This window comes from Balaenoptera borealis (assembly GCF_965194805.1).
Source record: "Balaenoptera borealis genome assembly, contig: HAP1_SCAFFOLD_594, whole genome shotgun sequence".
In the NCBI taxonomy this organism is placed as follows: Eukaryota; Metazoa; Chordata; class Mammalia; order Artiodactyla; family Balaenopteridae; genus Balaenoptera; species Balaenoptera borealis.
In genome coordinates, this window is record NW_028123605.1 from 432,586 (window position 1) to 442,939 (window position 10,354).

A 10,354-nucleotide genomic window follows, 5' to 3' on the forward strand; every position below is an offset into this window, starting at 1 on the left:
ACTGCCTGTGTCTTTCCGATTCTGGTAGTCTTAGGTTATAAGCCGAAGAGGTGCCCTGCCGCATCATATGGTAGCTCAATTTTTACCTTTTCAAGCAGCTCCATTCAGTTTGCGTTAGTGCTGTTACCACTTTACATCCCACCAGCAGATAGAAGGTATACATTTCTCTAAAACCCCTTCAGCATTTATAGTTTGTAGACTTTTTGCTGATGGCCATTTGACTGGTGTGAGCTGAAACCTTTTTGGAGGTTGGATACGCATGTGGCGAATAATTCCTTATACTGATCTTTAGGCATATCCTTTTTCTTCTTTTCCTTTTTTTGTTAAAGTGTGAGTACAACTTCCCTCTTCATATTCACTTTTTGAAAAATTTCTCATGTGTTGAATTTTTTTGCGTATTCCCTACCCCAGGGCATTTTTTGAGGGCAGGTGTCATTTAGACCCCTGCAGTCGTTTTGACTATTAAGCAACCATTAGCACTGGGTTTAAAGCTGCTGTTGTGGGAAACAGCCACAAGGCGGCAGCATTATTACGTTCTCAACTCTTGTTACTATGGCAACAGAGTCTTCCTGGAGGTAGTGTTCCGAGGTTGTAAATTAGAGTGGAATGTGCTGGGACAAGCCTCCAGAAGTTTATGTCTCCTTACTTATGTTTGTTTTTTAAATTTAATTTCTATTTCTTATCGGAGTAAATTTGATTTTAGTGTTTTGATTGCCTGGCTGTACAGAATCTGCTCAATGATTCATACATATGTCTGTTCATCTTCGGATTCTGTTACCATGTATTTGAATACAGAATGTATATTTTAAAGGTATTGGTGATTATATAATTCATATAGTTTATCTGTTATATGTTTATATGCATGTAACATACATTAGTATATTTATGTAAATCCCATAGTCCTAATTTACCCATCCTCCCCCCTTTCATTTTGGCTAACCATTAGTTTATTTCATAAGTCTGTGAGTGTCTTTTTCTGTGGAAATATGTTCATTGGTAGCAATCTTAGGATAACACGTATAAATGATATCATAGGATATTTGTCGTACCCTTTTGACTTACTTAACCTTATATTATTATTTCTAGGCTCTACTGTAGTCCTGAAAACGGCATTGTTCATTTTTTTCCCGAGGCTACTATTCCATTCTGTCCATATACCACTTCTTCTCTGTCCATTCATCTGTTTATGGACATTTTTTTTGCTTCCATGTCTTTGCTATTTCCATATTGCTGCAGTGCACATTTGACTGCCTGTGTCTTTCCGATTCTGGTAGTCTTAGGTTATAAGCCCAAGAGGTGCCCTGCCGCATCATATGGTAGCTCAATTTTTACCTTTTCAAGCAGCTCCATTCAGTTTGCGTTAGTGCTGTTACCACTTTACATCCCACCAGCAGCTAGAAGGTACACAGTTCTCTAAAACCCCTTCAGCATTTATAGTTTATAGACATTTTGCTGATGGAAATGACTGGTGTGAGCTGAAACCTTTTTGAATTTGAATTTGCATGTGTCTAATAATTCCTTATACTGAGCTTTAGGCATGTCCTTTTTTTTCTTTTCCTTTTTTTTTAAAGAGTGAGTACAACTTCCCTCCTCTTATTGACTTCTTGAAAAATTTCTCATGTGTTGAATTTTCTTGACTATTCCCTACCCCAGGGCATTTTTAAGGGCAGGTGTCATTTAGAGCCCTGCAGTCCTTGTGACTATTAAGCAACCATTAGCACTGGGTTTAATGCTGCTGTTGTGGGAAACAGCCACAAGGCGGCAGCATTATTACGTTCTCATCTCTTGTTACTAGGGCAACAGAATCTTCCTGGAGGTAGTGTTCCGTGGTTGTAAATTAGAGTGGAATGTGCTGGGACGAGCCCCCAGAAGTTTATGTCTCCTTACTTATGTTTGTTTTTTAAATTTAATTCTATTTCTTTTTGGAGTAAATTTGATTAGAGTTTTTTGATTGTCTGGCTGTACAGAATCTGCTCAATGATTCCTACATATGTCTGTTCATCTTCGGATTCTGTTACCATGTATGTGAATACAGAATGTATATTTTAAAGGTATTGGTGATTATATAATTCATATAGTTTATCTGTTATATGTTTATATGCATGTAACATACATTAGTATATTTATGTTAATCCCATAGTCCTAATTTACCCATCCTCCCCCCTTTCATTTTGGCTAACCATTAGTTTATTTCATAAGTCTGTGAGTGTCTTTTTCTGTGGAAATATGTTCATTGGTAGCAATCTTAGGATAACATGTATAAATGATATCATAGGATATTTGTCATACCCTTTTGACTTACTTAACCTTATATTATTATTTCTAGGCTCTACTGTAGTCCTGAAAACGGCATTGTTCATTTTTTTCCCGAGGCTACTATTCCATTCTGTCCATATACCACTTCTTCTCTGTCCATTCATCTGTTTATGGACCTTTTTTTGCTTCCATGTCTTGGCTATTTCAGTATTGCTGCAGTGCACATTTGACTGCCTGTGTCTTTCCGATTCTGGTGGTCTTAGGTTATAAGCCCGAGAGGTGCCCTGCCGCATCATATGGTAGCTCAATTTCTACCTTTTCAAGCGGCTCCATTCAGTTTGCGTTAGTGCTGTTACCACTTTACATCCCAGCAGCAGATAGAAGGTACACATTTCTCTAAAACACCTTCAGCATTTATAGTTTGTAGACTTTTGCTGATGGCCATTTGACTGTTGTGAGCTGAAACCTTTATGGAGGTTGGATACGCATGTGGCGAATAATTCCTTATACTGATCTTTAGGCATATCCTTTTTCTTCTTTTCCTTTTTTTGTTAAAGTGTGAGTACAACTTCCCTCTTCATATTCACTTTTTGAAAAATTTCTCATGTGTTGAATTTTCTTGCCTATTCCCTACCCAAGGGCACTTTTTGAGGGCAGGTGTCATTTAGACCCCTGCAGTCGTTGTGACTATTAAGCAACCATTAGCACTGGGTTTAAAGCTGCTGTTGTGGGAAACAGCCACAAGGCGGCAGCATTATTACGTTCTCAACTCTTGTTACTAGGGCAACAGAATCTTCCTGGAGGTAGTGTTCTGAGGTTGTAAATTAGAGTGGAATGTGCTGGGACAAGCCCCCAGAAGTTTATGTCTCCTTACTTATGTTTGTTTTTTAAATTTCATTTCTATTTCTTATCAGCGTAAATTTGATTAGAGTGTTTTGATTGCCTGGCTGTACAGGATCTGCTCAATGATTCATACATATGTCTGTTCATCTTTGGGTCCTGTTACCATGTATGTGATTACAAAATGTATATTTTAAAGGTATTGGTGATTATATAATTCATACAGTTTATCTGTTATATGTTGTTATACACTTAACATACATTAGTATATGTATGTTAACCCCATAGTCCTAATTTACCCATCCTCCCACCTTTCATTTTGCTAACCATTAGTTTATTTCATAAGTCTGTGAGTGTCTTTTTCTGTGGAAATATGTTCATTGGTAGCAATCTTAGGATAACATGTATAAATATTATCATAGGATATTTGTCGTACCCTTTTGAGTTACTTAACCTTATATGATTATTTCTAGGCTCAACTGTAGTCCTGAAAACGGCGTTGTTCATTTTTTTCCCCAGGCTACTATTCTATTTGGTACGTATACTACTTCTTCTTTGTCCATTCATCTGTTTATGAACCTTTTTTCTGCTTCCATGTCTTGGCTATTTCAATATTGCTGCAGTGCTCATTTGCCTGCCTGTGTCTTTCCGATTCAGGTGGTCTTAGGTTATAGGCCCAAAGGGTGACCTGCTGCATCATATGGTAGCTCAATTTTTACCTTTTCAAGAAGCTCCATTCAGTTTGCGTTAGTGCTGTTACCACTTTACATCCCACCAGCAGCTAGAAGGTACACAGTTCTCTAAAACCCCTTCAGCATTTATAGTTTATAGACATTTTGCTGATGGAAATGACTGGTGTGAGCTGAAACCTTTTTGAATTTGAATTTGAATGTGTCTAATAATTCCTTATACTGAGCTTTAGGCATGTCCTTTTTTTTCTTTTCCTTTTTTTTAAAGAGTGAGTACAACTTCCCTCCTCTTATTGACTTCTTGAAAAATTTCTCATGTGTTGAATTTTCTTGCCTATTCCCTACCCCAGGGCATTTTTCAGGGCAGGTGTCATTTAGAGCCCTGCAGTCCATGTGACTATTAAGCAACCATTAGCACTGGGTTTAAAGCTGCTGTTGTGGGAAAGAGCCACAAGGCGGCAGCATTATTACGTTCTCATCTCTTGTTACTAGGGCAACAGAATCTTCCTGGAGGTAGTGTTCCGAGGTTGTAAATTAGAGTGGAATGTGCTGGGACAAGCCCCCAGAAGTTTATGTCTACTTACTTAGGTTTGTTTTTTAAATTAAATTTCTATTTCTTATCGGAGTAAATTTGATTAGAGTGTTTTGATTGTCTGGCTGTACAGAAACTGCTCAATGATTCCTACATATGTCTGTTCATCTTCGGATTCTGTTACCATGTATGTTATTACAGAATGTATATTTTAAAGGTATTGGTGATTATATAATTCATACAGTTTATCTGTTATATGTTTTTATACACTTAACATACATTAGTATATGTATGTTAACCCCATAGTCCTAATTTACCCATCCTCCCACCTTTCATTTTGGCTAACAATTAGTTTATTTCATAAGTCTGTGAGTGTCTTTTTCTGTGGAAATACGTTCATTGGTAGCATTCTTAGGATAACATGTATAAATGATATCATAGGATATTTGTCATACCCTTTTGACTTACTTAACCTTATATGATTATTTCTAGGCTCAACTCTAGTCCTTAAAACGGCATTGTTCATTTTTTCCCCGAGGCTACTATTGCATTCTGTCCATATACCACTTCTTCTCTGTCCGTTCATCTGTTTATGGACCTTTTTTTGCTTCCATGTCTTTGCTATTTCCATATTGCTGCAGTGCACATTTGACTGCCTGTGTCTTTCCGATTCTGGTAGTCTTAGGTTATAAGCCGAAGAGGTGCCCTGCCGCATCATATGGTAGCTCAATTTTTACCTTTTCAAGCAGCTCCATTCAGTTTGCGTTAGTGCTGTTACCACTTTACATCCCAGCAGCAGATAGAAGGTATACATTTCTCTAAAACCCCTACAGCATTTATAGTTTGTAGACTTTTTGCTGATGGCCATTTGACTGGTGTGAGCTGAAACCTTTTTGGAGGTTGGATACGCATGTGGCGAATAATTCCTTATACTGATCTTTAGGCATATCCTTTTTCTTCTTTTCCTTTTTTTGTTAAAGTGTGAGTACAACTTCCCTCTTCATATTCACTTTTTGAAAAATTTCTCATGTGTTGAATTTTCTTGCCTATTCCCTACCCAAGGGCACTTTTTGAGGGCAGGTGTCATTTAGACCCCTGCAGTCGTTGTGACTATTAAGCAACCATTAGCACTGGGTTTAAAGCTGCTGTTGTGGGAAACAGCCACAAGGCGGCAGCATTATTACGTTCTCAACTCTTGTTACTAGGGCAACAGAATCTTCCTGGAGGTAGTGTTCTGAGGTTGTAAATTAGAGTGGAATGTGCTGGGACAAGCCCCCAGAAGTTTATGTCTCCTTACTTATGTTTGTTTTTTAAATTTCATTTCTATTTCTTATCAGCGTAAATTTGATTAGAGTGTTTTGATTGCCTGGCTGTACAGGATCTGCTCAATGATTCATACATATGTCTGTTCATCTTCGGGTCCTGTTACCATGTATGTGATTACAAAATGTATATTTTAAAGGTATTGGTGATTATATAATTCATACAGTTTATCTGTTATATGTTGTTATACACTTAACATACATTAGTATATGTATGTTAACCCCATAGTCCTAATTTACCCATCCTCCCACCTTTCATTTTGCTAACCATTAGTTTATTTCATAAGTCTGTGAGTGTCTTTTTCTGTGGAAATATGTTCATTGGTAGCAATCTTAGGATAACATGTATAAATATTATCATAGGATATTTGTCGTACCCTTTTGAGTTACTTAACCTTATATGATTATTTCTAGGCTCAACTGTAGTCCTGAAAACGGCGTTGTTCATTTTTTTCCCCAGGCTACTATTCTATTTGGTACGTATACTACTTCTTCTTTGTCCATTCATCTGTTTATGAACCTTTTTTCTGCTTCCATGTCTTGGCTATTTCAATATTGCTGCAGTGCTCATTTGCCTGCCTGTGTCTTTCCGAATCAGGTGGTCTTAGGTTATAGGCCCAAAGGGTGACCTGCTGCATCATATGGTAGCTCAATTTTTACCTTTTCAAGAAGCTCCATTCAGTTTGCGTTAGTGCTGTTACCACTTTACATCCCACCAGCAGCTAGAAGGTACACAGTTCTCTAAAACCCCTTCAGCATTTATAGTTTATAGACATTTTGCTGATGGAAATGACTGGTGTGAGCTGAAACCTTTTTGAATTTGAATTTGCATGTGTCTAATAATTCCTTATACTGAGCTTTAGGCATGTCCTTTTTTTTCTTTTCCTTTTTTTTAAAGAGTGAGTACAACTTCCCTCCTCTTATTGACTTCTTGAAAAATTTCTCATGTGTTGAATTTTCTTGCCTATTCCCTACCCCAGGGCATTTTTCAGGGCAGGTGTCATTTAGAGCCCTGCAGTCCATGTGACTATTAAGCAACCATTAGCACTGGGTTTAAAGCTGCTGTTGTGGGAAAGAGCCACAAGGCGGCAGCATTATTACGTTCTCATCTCTTGTTACTAGGGCAACAGAATCTTCCTGGAGGTAGTGTTCCGAGGTTGTAAATTAGAGTGGAATGTGCTGGGACAAGCCCCCAGAAGTTTATGTCTACTTACTTAGGTTTGTTTTTTAAATGTAATTTCTATTTCTTATCGGAGTAAATTTGATTAGAGTGTTTTGATTGTCTGGCTGTACAGAAACTGCTCAATGATTCCTACATATGTCTGTTCATCTTCGGATTCTGTTACCATGTATGTTATTACAGAATGTATATTTTAAAGGTATTGGTGATTATATAATTCATACAGTTTATCTGTTATATGTTTTTATACACTTAACATACATTAGTATATGTATGTTAACCCCATAGTCCTAATTTACCCATCCTCCCACCTTTCATTTTGGCTAACAATTAGTTTATTTCATAAGTCTGTGAGTGTCTTTTTCTGTGGAAATACGTTCATTGGTAGCAATCTTAGGATAACATGTATAAATGATATCATAGGATATTTGTCATACCCTTTTGACTTACTTAACCTTATATGATTATTTCTAGGCTCAACTCTAGTCCTTAAAACGGCATTGTTCATTTTTTCCCCGAGGCTACTATTGCATTCTGTCCATATACCACTTCTTCTCTGTCCATTCATCTGTTTATGGACCTTTTTTTGCTTCCATGTCTTTGCTATTTCCATATTGCTGCAGTGCACATTTGACTGCCTGTGTCTTTCCGATTCTGGTAGTCTTAGGTTATAAGCCGAAGAGGTGCCCTGCCGCATCATATGGTAGCTCAATTTTTACCTTTTCAAGCAGCTCCATTCAGTTTGCGTTAGTGCTGTTACCACTTTACATCCCAGCAGCAGATAGAAGGTATACAGTTCTCTAAAACCCCTACAGCATTTATAGTTTGTAGACTTTTTGCTGATGGCCATTTGACTGGTGTGAGCTGAAACCTTTTTGGAGGTTGGATACGCATGTGGCGAATAATTCCTTATACTGATCTTTAGGCATATCCTTTTTCTTCTTTTCCTTTTTTTGTTAAAGTGTGAGTACAACTTCCCTCTTCATATTCACTTTTTGAAAAATTTCTCATGTGTTGAATTTTCTTGCCTATTCCCTACCCAAGGGCACTTTTTGAGGGCAGGTGTCATTTAGACCCCTGCAGTCGTTGTGACTATTAAGCAACCATTAGCACTGGGTTTAAAGCTGCTGTTGTGGGAAACAGCCACAAGGCGGCAGCATTATTACGTTCTCAACTCTTGTTACTAGGGCAACAGAATCTTCCTGGAGGTAGTGTTCTGAGGTTGTAAATTAGAGTGGAATGTGCTGGGACAAGCCCCCAGAAGTTTATGTCTCCTTACTTATGTTTGTTTTTTAAATTTCATTTCTATTTCTTATCAGCGTAAATTTGATTAGAGTGTTTTGATTGCCTGGCTGTACAGGATCTGCTCAATGATTCATACATATGTCTGTTCATCTTCGGGTCCTGTTACCATGTATGTGATTACAAAATGTATATTTTAAAGGTATTGGTGATTATATAATTCATACAGTTTATCTGTTATATGTTGTTATACACTTAACATACATTAGTATATGTATGTTAACCCCATAGTCCTAATTTACCCATCCTCCCACCTTTCATTTTGCTAACCATTAGTTTATTTCATAAGTCTGTGAGTGTCTTTTTCTGTGGAAATATGTTCATTGGTAGCAATCTTAGGATAACATGTATAAATATTATCATAGGATATTTGTCGTACCCTTTTGAGTTACTTAACCTTATATGATTATTTCTAGGCTCAACTGTAGTCCTGAAAACGGCGTTGTTCATTTTTTTCCCCAGGCTACTATTCTATTTGGTACGTATACTACTTCTTCTTTGTCCATTCATCTGTTTATGAACCTTTTTTCTGCTTCCATGTCTTGGCTATTTCAATATTGCTGCAGTGCTCATTTGCCTGCCTGTGTCTTTCCGATTCAGGTGGTCTTAGGTTATAGGCCCAAAGGGTGACCTGCTGCATCATATGGTAGCTCAATTTTTACCTTGTCAAGAAGCTCCATTCAGTTTGCGTTAGTGCTGTTACCACTTTACATCCCACCAGCAGCTAGAAGGTACACAGTTCTCTAAAACCCCTTCAGCATTTATAGTTTATAGACATTTTGCTGATGGAAATGACTGGTGTGAGCTGAAACCTTTTTGAATTTGAATTTGCATGTGTCTAATAATTCCTTATACTGAGCTTTAGGCATGTCCTTTTTTTTCTTTTCCTTTTTTTTAAAGAGTGAGTACAACTTCCCTCCTCTTATTGACTTCTTGAAAAATTTCTCATGTGTTGAATTTTCTTGCCTATTCCCTACCCCAGGGCATTTTTCAGGGCAGGTGTCATTTAGAGCCCTGCAGTCCTTGTGACTATTAAGCAACTATTAGTACTGGGTTTAAAGCTGCTGTTGTGGGAAACAGCCACAAGGCCGCAGCATTATTACGTTCTCAACTCTTGTTACTACGGCAACAGAGTCTTCCTGGAGGTAGTGTTCCGAGGTTGTAAATTAGAGTGGAATGTGCTGGGACAAGCCCCCAGAAGTTTATGTCTCCTTACTTATGTTTGTTTTTTAAATTTAATTTCTATTTCTTATCAGAGTAAATTTGATTAGAGTCTTTTGATTGCCTGGCTGTACAGAATCTGCTCAATGATTCATACATATGTCTGTTCATCTTCGGGTCCTGTTACCATGTATGTGATTACAAAATGTATATTTTAAAGGTATTGGTGATTATATAATTCATACAGTTTATCTGTTATATGTTTTTATACACTTAACGTACATTAGTATATGTATGTTAACCCCATAGTCCTAATTTACCCATCCTCCCACCTTTCATTTTGGCTAACAATTAGTTTATTTCATAAGTCTGTGAGTGTCTTTTTCTGTGGAAATATGTTCATTGGTAGCAATCTTAGGATAACATGTATAAATGATATCATAGGATATTTGTCATACCCTTTTGACTTGCTTAACCTTATATGATTATTTCTAGGCTCAACTCTAGTCCTTAAAACGGCATTGTTCATTTTTTCCCCGAGGCTACTATTGCATTCTGTCCATATACCACTTCTTCTCTGTCCATTCATCTGTTTATGGACATTTTTTTTGCTTCCATATCTTTGCTATTTCCATATTGCTGCAGTGCACATTTGACTGCCTGTGTCTTTCCAATTCTGGTAGTCTTAGGTTATAAGCCGAAGAGGTGCCCTGCCGCATCATATGGTAGCTCAATTTTTACCTTTTCAAGCAGCTCCATTCAGTTTGCGTTAGTGCTGTTACCACTTTACATCCCAGCAGCAGATAGAAGGTATACATTTCTCTAAAACCCCTTCAGCATTTATAGTTTGTAGACTTTTTGCTGATGGCCATTTGACTGGTGTGAGCTGAAACCTTTTTGGAGGTTGGATACGCATGTGGCGAATAATTCCTTATACTGATCTTTAGGCATATCCTTTTTCTTCTTTTCCTTTTTTTGTTAAAGTGTGAGTACAACTTCCCTCTTCATATTCACTTTTTGAAAAATTTCTCATGTGTTGAATTTTCTTGCCTATTCCCTACCCCAGGGCATT